Consider the following 13322-nt stretch of genomic DNA (forward strand, 5'->3'; position numbering starts at 1 on the left):
ACCATCCACAGAAGGTACAGTGAGCCAAAGAATGCACCTAACCATTCCAGGTGTTGAAGGTTATGCCAAGAACAAGTCCTATATAACCCAGACTTTTCAAAAGAGTTTATACTCCAGATGGATGCTTCTGGTGTGGAGTTGAGGACAGTGTTGTTCCAAATGGTTAATGGGGAGAAACCCCCCATCCTCTATTTGAGCTAGAAGCTATTCCCAATGGGTAATAATTACTCAGTTATTGAAAAGGAAGCACTGGCAGTAAAACAGGCAATGGAGGCCTTCAGATATTACCTGCCGGGTAGGACCTTCACCTTGATCGTGGACCGTGCACCCCTCTGCTGGTTACAGATCGTGAAGGAGATGCATCCCCAAATAATGTGGTGGTACCTAGCCTTGCAACCCTTCTCCTTCCAAATCCATCATAGGGCCAGAAAGGCCCATCTCAATGCAGATTTTTTTCTCATGGGAGGAGGATGTATTCATGGAGGGAAGCAAAACAGGTCTTGAGAATGTGTGAATGGCATGGACTCACTAGCCCCTGCTGAGGAAGGGGTTAAAGAGAGTGGTTGGGCTGTGTTGGCCCTGCCCTGTTTGTGCTTCCAGCCAATGCCAGGCCTGCAGGAGCAGTATAAAGGATGCAGAGACGACTCTTAGTGCTTGCTGATGTTGTTTAGCTCCTGGTTGGATGTCCTCTGAAACCTAAGCTATGCAGGTTCCCAGGTCAGTGTAGGTGCCTAGGTAGGTTATCCCCTGGGTAATTGGCCTGTTACAGTACTCTTTATCTAATCAGCCTTTATGCCCAAGGAGGATGGATAGAGGAGATGTCAGGGAATAAGAGTGGTGCAAGGAGTTGTACACTTCTAGGTCCACAGCTGCAGTTTAGCCCAAGGGTTGTAATGACCATGTAAAGATGCAAAGCCAGGGAAAGGGATGCCTCAGAGCCTCTGCAGTCACTGTGGTCAAAGGAAGCCCTCTTGCCCTTGAAATTCACTAATCCTAGTGTTGGCAGTGTCAGGACACTGAGACCAAGGCTATAGAGAAGAGCTCAGTCCAGGAAGTATGCCCTCAAGGACAGGGGCACAGGAAGCAGGGTGTAAAAGAAAGCCGTCCACTACTGCTACTCCTTCTATGTTTGCCTTGGAAATAAAGCACAGGGCCCCACTCTCCAGGGAGAGGTCAATCAGAGCCTTCCATCGCCATTTAATTCTCTTAATTTATTGCCAGTTAGCAGCATAAGCCTTTTAGCTCATTCCTGAGTAGTCAGTGCCATCCAGTGGAGCAAGCTCAGCATAACAGGATCTTCTTCACAAAACCTCTGCTTCCAGGGAGAAGATTCCACCAGCTCTGACATTGATCTGTTTAAAGCGCTCTGCAAAGGAGCTCAATGATGTCACCACTGTCTTGCAGATGAGGACAACAAGGTACCAACAGGTGAAGTGACTTGCTCAAGGTCATTCAGAGGTCATTGATGGGGCTGGGGACAGAGCTGGGGCTCCTAGGTCCCAGCTCAGTGTTCTAGTAGTACCCACAGTCTGACAGGCACTGGGCACAGCCCAGAGAGGTGCCAGTCTTGGGTGACCTTATGCTATTGAAAGGCAAGTGGAATAATGGAAATGTAAGGATGAATTTTCCCCAGGTGTCTCAGCAGTATTGCAGTAGCCTCTCTGGTCAGGAGCCTATTCTGCATAGTGAAAAAGACCCTCTGCCCTCAAGACCTCACACCTAATTAGACCAAGCAAGCAAAGAGTTGGGGGTTGCAGGGATGGGATCTGAGGCACAAAGGTGAAGTGATTTAGCCAAATCACACAGCAGGGCAGGGTCAGAGCTTGGACTAGAACACAAGTCTCCCCTTTGCAGTTCCTTGTGGATCTACTTGCCCTAATTCCCACTGCATCTGACAGGATGGAAGAGGAAAACCCAGACATCAGATAAGCACAGAACAGCTTCATCTCTGATATGGTTCCCAGCTCCCTCTTGTGCTCCCGTTCTTGCTTCATCCAGCAAAGCTACTGCTGCCTGTTATTGCTCCCTCCTTTTTTTTTTTTCACCCAGCTGGAAGGCCCAGCATGAGTGCAGTGAATACTTTCTAGCTCAGCATTGAGGCTATGCTGCTTCAGGAGGCACAGTGTAATCTGAGGATATTGCAAATCTGCTTTAAAAAGCAATCCCACCATCCCAGGGGTTGTCTGACAAACACCCCACTGGTAGGATCCACTGTGGAGCTACTCTGTCTGGCCTGCCGGACTACTGGCAGACCATTGGAAGTTGCAGGGCTTGGCTTGCCACAATCCAGGGCCCTGGGACCCCAGTGGACATGGTGATCAATAGCAGAAAGGTCAATAAGAGCCAACACAGCCTCAGTTGCCCTCTGGCCACTTCACTACCACTGCCTCAGCCCTACCTCCCTGGCTGCTGGCCACCACCATGCACCTTGTATTGGAGCCAGAGCTAGAGCTGCTATGATGGCACAAGGCACCTGGTGGGCACTGGAGCAGTCTTCATGTGCCCCAGGTTAGAGCTAGAGCTGCTGCTACCACTTCCTCACACCTGCTGCAAGGAACCCTGCAGTCTGGATTTGGCCTGGGCCCAACGTGAGTTTGACACCCTGCACTAACTCATCTTGCATTGCAGGACCTTGTGGACAGGGAGAAGAACAGAGATCATGCTCACCTCACTGATCCCCTCCTCATTTCTGCTGCACAGTGCTGCTTGGCCACTGGCTGCCTCAGTTCAGAGGCAAGGGTTATAGCACTGATCTCTAGCCTTAGCTGTGACTTTGTGCAGTGCCTGCATCCGGACAGGGCCACATACTGGGCTGATCCTATGGGAGCTCATACGGCTGAGAACATATTTCCTCTGCTCCTTCTACTTCGGGGGGGTGGAGATGAGGGGAATGGAAGGGTGAGACCTAATAAAGGATAGATACCACAGCTTTGCCAGGAGAGACAAAAGCTCATGAGTGATCCCAATGACAAAACAAAGCAGATGGTGCTGAAATCGTGCTCCCGTTCTTGCTTCATCCAGCAAAGCTACTGCTGCCTGTTATTGCTCCCTCCTTTTTTTTTTTTTCACCCAGCTGGAAGGCCCAGCATGAGTGCAGTGAATACTTTCTAGCTCAGCATTGAGGCTATGCTGCTTCAGGAGGCACAGTGTAATCTGAGGATATTGCAAATCTGCTTTAAAAAGCAATCCCACCATCCCAGGGGTTGTCTGACAAACACCCCACTGGTAGGATCCACTGTGGAGCTACTCTGTCTGGCCTGCCGGACTACTGGCAGACCATTGGAAGTTGCAGGGCTTGGCTTGCCACAATCCAGGGCCCTGGGACCCCAGTGGACATGGTGATCAATAGCAGAAAGGTCAATAAGAGCCAACACAGCCTCAGTTGCCCTCTGGCCACTTCACTACCACTGCCTCAGCCCTACCTCCCTGGCTGCTGGCCACCACCATGCACCTTGTATTGGAGCCAGAGCTAGAGCTGCTATGATGGCACAAGGCACCTGGTGGGCACTGGAGCAGTCTTCATGTGCCCCAGGTTAGAGCTAGAGCTGCTGCTACCACTTCCTCACACCTGCTGCAAGGAACCCTGCAGTCTGGATTTGGCCTGGGCCCAACGTGAGTTTGACACCCTGCACTAACTCATCTTGCATTGCAGGACCTTGTGGACAGGGAGAAGAACAGAGATCATGCTCACCTCACTGATCCCCTCCTCATTTCTGCTGCACAGTGCTGCTTGGCCACTGGCTGCCTCAGTTCAGAGGCAAGGGTTATAGCACTGATCTCTAGCCTTAGCTGTGACTTTGTGCAGTGCCTGCATCCGGACAGGGCCACATACTGGGCTGATCCTATGGGAGCTCATACGGCTGAGAACATATTTCCTCTGCTCCTTCTACTTCGGGGGGGTGGAGATGAGGGGAATGGAAGGGTGAGACCTAATAAAGGATAGATACCACAGCTTTGCCAGGAGAGACAAAAGCTCATGAGTGATCCCAATGACAAAACAAAGCAGATGGTGCTGAAATCTGCTTGAGAGGGGAGAAAGGAATAGCCCAAGGGCTCAGAGTATTACATGCCCTGAGAATCATGTTCACCTGACCTCCTGGTCCCAATCCAGCAGACTAGCCCTTCCCCTGTCTTTGCAGAGGGCTGTGAAAGGTGGCTCCAGGCCCTCATTCCTCCTTTCTTGCTCTTCCTGGGTACCTCCCTTGCTCAGGCTGGCAACCTGCTGCACCAGAGGCTGAAGTGGAAGGCAGGGTTGGAGGTTAAATAGAGGGCCACCACAAAAAAGAGGCTTGGAGATGCATCTAGTTTGCTTAGTGCTGTGGGAGCTCCGAAGAGGACAAAAGAAGGCCCTGAGGGAAGGTACTCAGAGCAAGGAAGGATGGGCAGGGAAAAGGATGTCAGCACCAGGGAAGCAGCCTGGAACAGGCAACCACCTGCACCTGATGTTATAGCCTGAACCTGGATTTATCTGGAGACAGAACCGTCTAGCAAGTAGATAACAGAAGTGCTCTTACAGTGAATACTCTGGGCTCAGTCTCAAGAACTCTGGATTCAGCTCCTGGATCTGCTATAGACTCCCTGTGTGACCTTGAAGAAATCATTCTGTCTGTCCCTGCATCAATTTCCAGCCTTCTGCTTGGTTGCTGTGTTGCCTTTCTTCCATCCCGTGTCTGTCTCCTCTATTTAAACAATAAGCTCTTTGAAGCAGGTTCTGTCTTTAACCTGATGTTTATATAGCACTTAACACAACAGCTGTGATTTTGACTGGGGCTATCATAATAGCACTAGGATGAATGAAAAGGTAGGAGGGGAATAAATGTGGGATCAGCTGAGTGCTTTGGTGACTGATGTTATTTCCATAAGGAAGGATCATGCATTATTCCTATTGCCTGCAGTCTCATCACATTCCTTTGGAGCTCTCATGTGCAATAGGGTCAGGGCTGTATGTGATACAGAATAGGTAGCAAAGGATCACAAAGCCTCAAGTTAGAGTCCTACAGTAAAAACTTCTAATAACCCCTGGGAAATGGTCTCCCACTGATTACACCCTGAGATTTACCACCTCTAAAGCCAGCACTCTCCTGCCTGCTGTTGCTCAGGTTATTCTCTGTGCAACTGTCTCCAGGCTGGTTAGTTAAGCTTGGAGGCAGGCTAGAACACTGCTTGCAGTGCTGATAGCCTTTTGCCTCTTGAGAATTTAAATAACCTCCCTTTCCCACAGCATGAGACCTCAGCATCTTGAATAAATGATGGCTCTGAGGTAGGGAAGACTGGATGGGGCCTGAGGCACAGAGCAACTTAAGGTCCAGCTCCCCAAAGGTATTTGGGTCATTAACTTTGGCTTGCTCAAGGTCACACAGGAGGACTGCAGGGAATTGAACCCAGGTCTCCTCACAACTAGGCTAATGGCCTACCCATTGCATCCTCTCCTCCCAGAGGCCCCCAGGTAGTAGGAACACTGCAGGCACCTGGTGTTCTAATTTAACCATGCACAATAAACTTGGATAATTAGCTGGTTGGCTGCTGGAATAATATACGATGCATAGCACAGACAAAATGTAACAGCACTCCTGGTAGCTAGCAAAGGGGGAGCTTAGTTCTTCATCCCATATGATGGTTCTGGAGGGGGGTCAACAGCTAAGAAAGAAAGGGGAGCTTGACAAGCTTTATCAAAATCTGTCTGATAATGTATGTTAATCATGGACTCTCATGTCAGGTCTCTGTGGGAAGGAGGCACTGTATCTTACATCTAGGGTGGCCATCATGGAGGACAGTCCAGTTGTCCTCTGCCCTCTATCGATACGAAACCAGGCGCCTTTATGTCTTCTATTTTTCTCTTGGAGGGAAGCAAAAGGGGTCTTGAAGAGGAGAATGTGTGGATGGCCTGGACTCACTAGCCCCTGCTGAGGAAGGGGTTAAAGAGAGTGGCTGGGCTGTGTTGGCCCTGCCCTGTTTGTGCTTGCAGCCAATGCCAGGCCTGCAGGAGTGGTATAAAGGAGGGGCATCAGGTTCAGAAAAAGGATTCTCAGTTCTTGCTGTTGCCTAGCTTGGATGTTCTCTGAGACCCAAGCTATACAGATTTCCCCGGTCAGTGCAGGTGCCTGGGTAGATTTACCCCTGGGTAAGATGGTAATCTGCCTGGTGCCCTGTTACAGTGGCAACCATCAGTCCTCCTGGATTGTGGTGTATGCCTGGGGGCCACCCAGACCTTCAGTGCATATGCATTTTCTCTTGAGGAGAAAAACAGAGGATGTAAAGGTGCCAGGTTTTGTATCAATAGAGGACAGAGTAGCAGAAAACTGGAATGTCTGCTATGATGGCCACCCTACTTATGTCAGTGCCTGATATGCACCTGGGCCTGTCTATGCAGATATGGGGGTATATGTGAGGCAATTGCCACAGGCCACCATTTGCTTTCTGAGCTGCTGAATGCCTCTCTCCAGCAGGGAGATCTCCACAGTCTTATATCTAGGGGCAGCACTTCATGATTTTGCCTCCCTTCTGTAAAAACATACCCATGCCCCTGTTGGTGGGGATAGAAGAAGGGTAATGGATAACATTCATTGTGGAGGAGGAAAGTGTTATTCCAAATTATTCTCCACGGTGCCTGGACTTTTCTCCCATAGGTTTTTGTATCTAATATGATGGGTGAAGGAACAGCACAAGCCAAGGTAAGAAAGAGGCTTTAAGCCTAGGATGGCAGAAGGACTTCAGGTCTATGAGGCATGCAGCAGGAGAAACCTGTCTGTGCTAAGCTTCTGTATGCTGCCTTGAACTGAACATCCTGGGGAAGTGACTGCTTGCCTTCATGATGGTGCATGAGCAGCCAGCAGTGGCATTGGATGCCTCAGTTCAGAGATAAAACCCAATGGTGATCTCTAGCTTTAGCTGTGACCTTGTGGGGTGCCTTCATCCAGATGGGGCCATATCTTGGCTGCTTCTGTGGGAGCTCATCAGAATACAGCTGAGAACATACTTCCTCTGCCCCTTCTACCTTGTAGTGGGAGGGCATGGAAGGGTGAGACCTTACCTAGCAGAGAGGGGCAGCAACCTGCCCCGGCAGCACTGAAAAGAAGCAGGAAAAGGTGACCCCAAGTAGCTGTTGAGATCAGAGGGCAGTGGAAGCTGGTAGAACAGCAGCCTAAGGGAGCAGTTATGGGTTTTAGCTGGACAGTTCATGCAGCCAGGGTAGGTATGATCTCAGGAAGTGAGTGGGTCTCTCAGCCCTGGCAGAGCACAGCATGGAGGCAATGGCTGCCGAGTTCTTGTAGACTCCAGTCTTTGTTGGCAGCTGAACAGCCAGATGGCTCATGGCCTGGGGCAGAAAGCATAGTGCAGAGAAGGGCTGGATTTGGAGCATGGGAGCCAGTGTTGCTTTAAAGAGCACGGGGAAGTGGAATGATCTGAGCATCTCTGTAAATGCTGCAGTTACATGCCTCAGGAGTGGGCTGCTATGAGGCAGGCAGTTAGGTAACTGCTGTTTTATTTGGTTTCTGGACCTGTAAAGAAGTGCACATGGCTAAGTTATGATGGGCCTATAGAAGTGGTTCCCAACCTTTTTTTTTCTGCAACCCGTGCTAGGAGTGGAGTGCAGCAGTGGTCCAGGGGCGGGGGAGCTCCTGGCGTGTGGCGTGGCTTGTCTTCTGTGTGGCACCACTGGCGTTGCCCCCACAACCATCATTTGAGTCATGATCTGGGGTTGGGAACTGCTAGCCTTTAATATTTAAGTGCAGGAAAAGGATCGGCAGGGACCTAGAAGGCTGGGGTTTTTGTGTGTGTGTTGTTTTTTTTTTAATACTCCTCAAAAACTCTAGGACATGTCCTGCTGCAAAGGAATTGTGTAGTACAGGGCCTAGCCTTCCAGTTCCATTCCAACTGTGGGATCTCCCCCATGAGGGGTAGAGTGCATAGAGAGCCAGTGGATCTCAAGGCTGAAAGAGACCCTCACCCAGGACAGTGAAAACCATGCAATCCCATGATACCCTGAGCTAGTTAAACTCCCCCATTGCATTATAGCTACCTGTTAGCATTCATTATTGCACAGGATCCTCAGAATGTTAAATCCTGCCAGTGGGTGCCTACAGTTAAGCCAGGAAGAGTGCTTCTTCTGTTACTGGGCTAAGGTGCAGTCAGACTGTCAGGTTGGATTTGGTTCTCCCAGTTCAAGCCAAATTCGCAGTGATGTCATAGATCCTTCACAGTGGGAGAAGCTACTACAGCTTGAGAAAAAGCACAAAGAGAAGAGTCATTCCCTAACTTTTCGGAGGCATCTGAAGGCAAAAAGGCTGCCTTGGGCATTTACATTGCTTATGTTGTGGCTGTAGGCCATGGGAAGAGCACAGCATAAGGGAAAAATAAAGCAAAGCTATTAAGTCAAGCTGCTGATTTGTGGGTTATGAATGTAACCACATCACAGTAGTGGTTCCCCCACTGTGGTTCAGAGTTGTTCTCCTGGGATGAGTGTTTGTCTCCCAAATAAAAGCAAAGAAGTACTGATGGGCCTCTGATAAGGGATCAGGCAACAGACTTCACCCACGTGCACTATTCAGTGAATTCCTCAGTCTCCAAAAGAAGCTGGTTATAAAATCAAGGTAACCTTCTAATGTTTACTGTTTGCGTTTCATATTCTATTTAGCTCAGCAGGACCATCTGCCCTGGAGGATGCCCCACGCCCACTCAGCGTACAGCTGGTTTTGTAGAACAGTTGCTCTTGCACGGGCCCTAGAATTCTCCTAGAGCACTGACAGCTTCTGAAGGAAAATAATAGACTATGGCTACAAAGATCTCATTAGACAGGAGTGCTCAGAGTGCTGGAACATGCACTTTTATTGATGTTGCCAATGCCAAGGCAGTGCCTGAAGATGATGAAGAAACAAGCCAGAAAAATACAGGATGCATCCAACAAGGGAGCAAGCAAACACCTGGAATAGTTTAACTTGGCTGCTGTTATAAGTATCAAGGAAGAAATTGTAGGGCCTGCTTGAAGCTGAGGGTCAGAGATCAAATGACTGTCACTTCCCAGCACCTGTCCTTTGCTGTTGGTTGCAAGCTGCTCCTGAGATCTCACAGTTAAATTGTATCTATGGCATGGTCTGCAAAGGAGTGAAAAACCATGAGGGAGGAACTGTGGGAGTTAAGAATTTTCAAAATGTTTGGAGAAATGGAGTTAAGGACAAACAGCAGAGGACAAAATGGAGTGGGGGGAAGTCACAGTCTCTTTAAGAATGGATGAGGCTTTGGATTTCCTTAGTACTGTGAGAGCTGTAGCCATGATAACTGAGCAGCAGGAAGCTCATCACCTGTAGAGGAGCCCAAGATGATGTTCATGATGTCCAAGGGGTTGTTTCATTTTCATTTTTCCCTTTTAAGTTATGTAATGCATCTGCACTGTTCCCATAACTTCCATGTTTTGTAGTGTTAAACATGAAAAATGCATAATGTGGCCTACTGAGAAGACATTATCATTGCTTCACCTTTGTTTAAGCACCACATGGAGGATGCTGTTCTTTTTCTGTTCCTTGAGGGGGGGGGTATTGTTTTGTTTTGTTGGGTTTTTTGCTCTACTTATTCTTAGACTTGTTCCTGTATTTTTCTGCCTTGGATTTTGTCCCCCTGCTCCCCCCCTTTGCTGAATGTTAACCCAACTATGTTCAGTGTGACCCTATAATACTAAATTAGGTAAGCAGAATAGGCATAAGGAACTTAGAAGTGGGCTGCCTCTGGGCAAGCTGCTTGCACATGGCCTTGAAACCAACACCAGCTCCTAACACTTGGTTAGGAGCATCAGGGGAACATGGGCAATTAAAGTGACTGTGGCACCACAAGAGTTCAAGCTAATTAGACTCCCACCTCATTGTAAATAGGCTACTACTAACATGGGTGAGGGCTGTGTTTACTGGTTGTGTTTTGTAAGGTGCATTTCTAAAGCCATATCATTGGAAACTTGGAAGGATGCTATAGGGATCTCACTCCTGATGGATGTTGTGACAAAAGAGAACTCTGTTGATTCTGTTCCCTTGCTCTGGAAAGATTTAGCAACAATAAGTTAGAAGAAACTGCTTGTGCTGCCCTCAGAAACCTTGTTGGGCTGGACTCTTGGGCTAAGACTCTCTACAGGAGAGGTTTCTTTGGAACTGGTTCTCAACCTGAGATTGCAACCCCATGTGCACTGTACTTATTTAATTCCTTAGCCCTTATCGCTGTGGTATGTAAGCGCTTCACAATGATTAATAGATTTAATTCTCACCACCTGTGAGGTAGAGAAGCTGTTCCCCCTGTTTTACAGATGGGGAACTAAGACACAGATTATATGAAGTGACATGCAGTCACACATCAGGAACTGAACCCAAGTCTCAGGTACTAGTGAAGTGATTTTCAACCAGAAAGTCAGGAAAAGCAGTCAGAGGTGTCATGAGGCACTTTGTCTTCTGTTGTAACCGAAAGCAAAGAGAATTTCAGTTGCCCTCTCCCCACAAAGCTAACTCTTCATAATCGAGCTGTCAGCCCCTAGAAACACACAAATAAATCACAGTCTTAAAACTGTCATTGATGCCTTTTCGTGCTTTTACAGAAAATGAGGGGGTCATAAAACTTTTAGTTCAAATAAGAAATTGTCAACTTGGAAAAAAATTGAGAAACACTGTGCTAGACCTGTCCTGCCAGATATGTGGGTAGCAAATCATGAGATGCTGTCCTGCCAGATCATGAGATGCTGTCCTGCCAGATATGTGGGTAGCAAAGAAACCTGCATTCTGTTCCTGTTGTAAAAATCTTAACCTGTCTATATCTCAATAGTTTTATGGAAAATATGCTCAATGATCATATTAATACTCATTCACATAGCACCTGAGGATAACTGGAGAGAGAAAACTATGAATACTTGAGTATTTAACTTATTTAGCCGAGTAGATCAGCATTCTTTACTTTGGCTGGTTTTTGCTGGAGGTGTTATGTTTGTTTAAGGCTTTCACAAATAAATTACTCCAGCCACAAGTATGGGAAGTAGCGCTGCCAGACTGGCAGGCACAGCATATATTGTAAACACAATGTAAAAAAGACACTTGACAGAGGACACAGTATGGGTTTGCAAAATGCTGACCGATGAAAAGAAAGTAAGGAGGGATTTATCATTCTCTCTCTCTCTCTTTCTCACATGCGCACGTATGCACCCTCCCCCCCAAGAACTAGGGGTCACAAAATAAAAGTAGTAGGCAGTAAGGTTAAAGCAAACAAAAGTAAGTTCTTTGTCACACAGTGTGTGATTAAAGTATGGAACTCATTGCCACAAGATGCTGCGGAAGCTGATAGTTTAACCAAATTCACAAAGGGATTGGACAAATTCTTGGAGGAAAGGTGCAGCAGTAGCTATTGGGCATGTGAGTTAGGGGTACACCCTCTGAATCAGAACTTCCTGGACTTTATAAATGCTGGAGGCTGCAAGTAGGAGAGGAACAGGGGATAAACTGAGGTCATACCCCGTTCACTCTCCCTTTCAAGCATCCACTTTCTGCGATGGTGGGACACAGGATACTAGGCAAGATGGACCTATGATCTGACTCAGTACAGGAGACCCTTGCCATTTGTGGGGGATATGTTCTTGAACATCTATGTTCGTGAACACAGTGCCCACGTGGCTGGTGGGGGGCATGGCTGCGCTGATGGTGGCGGCAAGTGTGGAGCTCCTGAGGAGCTCCTTTAAGTGTATTTAAGATGCGGGTTCGGCATTAACAAGTATTTGAACCCACAAATAGCAAGGGTTTCCTGTAAATGGTAGTTCTCATGTTCATTCATTGGCAAATTCAACAGAAAATAACATTCCCACATGTAGTTGCAATGCATTCACATCTCTTAGCATTGTTGCCTGAATGCTATCAAGAAAAAAAAAAGCAGTCTTGGTAAACTCGGATGGAACAAGTTAAGTGACCAGGTACTGTGTCGAATCTCTCAAGAGACCATAAACAAGGGCACGTTGATGACCAGAACATTACAAAAAGCCAGGGTCCCTCTCATCCTTATCTATTTGCCTTTAAGCAGGGAATGTGGAGGAGAGAAAGGAGGATCTCAGGAAAGGCTGTTGGTCTGACCGAGGATATGAGAACAGCACGACAAAACAGCATAAAAAGAGTTACGGACTTGCATCAAGCAATGGGCTTCTGTGTCGGGGCAGTTGAACTCATTTTTTTTAGACTGGAGGCACCCCGTGGAAAATGCCAGCTTGGTTTTCACTCAATTTTTTACTACAGTAAAGCAGAAGAGCAATCGTGTTGCAAAGAACTGAGGGAGACTGCAACAGGCCCAAACATTTCTGACCCTCAGGATTCCTGTGGGAAACCTTTGGGTCAACCTGAGATGCCTAATGGTACCAGGGGTGCACGGCATCCTACAGCACCCCTGAAAGGATTTCTTGGCACCCCAAGGTGCTGCAGCAGCACCTACAGGACAATCACTGTTGGAGTCAGGCAGCGGCTGTGGGGCATCTGGGAAAGACGCTAGAGGTGAAGGAGGGCTGGCTGGTGCCTTTATTGTGCTGGGACAGTGAGATGGACTTTTCCACGCAACCCCATCGCCTGCTGGCACAGGTAATCCAGGCACCACCAGTCCGGAGGGCTGCAGGCAGGGGGGGAGGGCCTGCGCCTAGGGGAGACTGAAAGCCCCAGCGCAGCCTTGCCTGCAGCACCCCTGGGGTGCTTAGCTCACTCAGCCCATGGTGCATTGTGGGATGCTGGAGGAGCCACGAGGCATTGTGGGATGCCATCAGAGCTAAGCCATGCGGGGCACCACCCAGCGCCAGTGTTGCCAACTCTCATGATTGTTGGCGTTGTTCTTAAAGCCGACACTTTGGGAATTTGACAACCTTAGCTCCTTCTTTTACTTATATATCTCTCTCAAGCTCAAAGGGAAGTAATCCCTACACAAATCAAAGGGGGCAAGAGGGCGCAAAGGTCCCCATGGCTCACCAAAAGCATCCGGGAACATCTCCAAACAAAAAAGGAGGCGTACACCCGTTGGAAGGGAGGGGCCATCACAAGAGAGGGCTATACCTCAGTAGCTCAGGAATGTAGGGGGGGCGGTCAGGAAGGCCAAGACGGAAATGGAGCTGGTACTAGCGACCCAGATCAAGGACAACAAGTTCATCACGGGGGCACAGAAGGGAATTGGTGAGGTTTTATTCACCAAGGCGCCCCCGGGGGTTACAAGAAATAATGGCCACAAGCTAGCAGACAGCAGATTTAGATTGGACATTAGGAAGAACTTCTTCACAGTTAGAGTGGCCAAGGTCTGGAACGGGCTCCCAAGGGAGGTGGTGCTCTCCCCTACCCTGG

The 13322-nt window shown here is 48.4% G+C and overlaps 1 long non-coding RNA gene across 2 annotated transcripts; it reads left to right on the forward strand.

The window, feature by feature from the left end:
* The first annotated feature begins 641 nt into the window (after positions 1-641).
* Positions 642-10545, forward strand: LOC102370724. 2 transcript variants are annotated; one of them, XR_324119.1, is made up of 3 exons: positions 642-717; positions 1323-1428; positions 8636-10545. It is a non-coding gene; the product is annotated as an uncharacterized LOC102370724 (long non-coding RNA). The 2 variants fall into 2 exon arrangements; XR_324118.1 differs by having other exon boundaries at positions 663-735.
* Positions 10546-13322: the final 2777 nt, after the last annotated feature.

The sequence above is a fragment of the Alligator sinensis genome, unplaced genomic scaffold (genome assembly GCF_000455745.1).
Source record: "Alligator sinensis unplaced genomic scaffold, ASM45574v1 scaffold215_3, whole genome shotgun sequence".
Taxonomy (NCBI): Eukaryota; Metazoa; Chordata; order Crocodylia; family Alligatoridae; genus Alligator; species Alligator sinensis.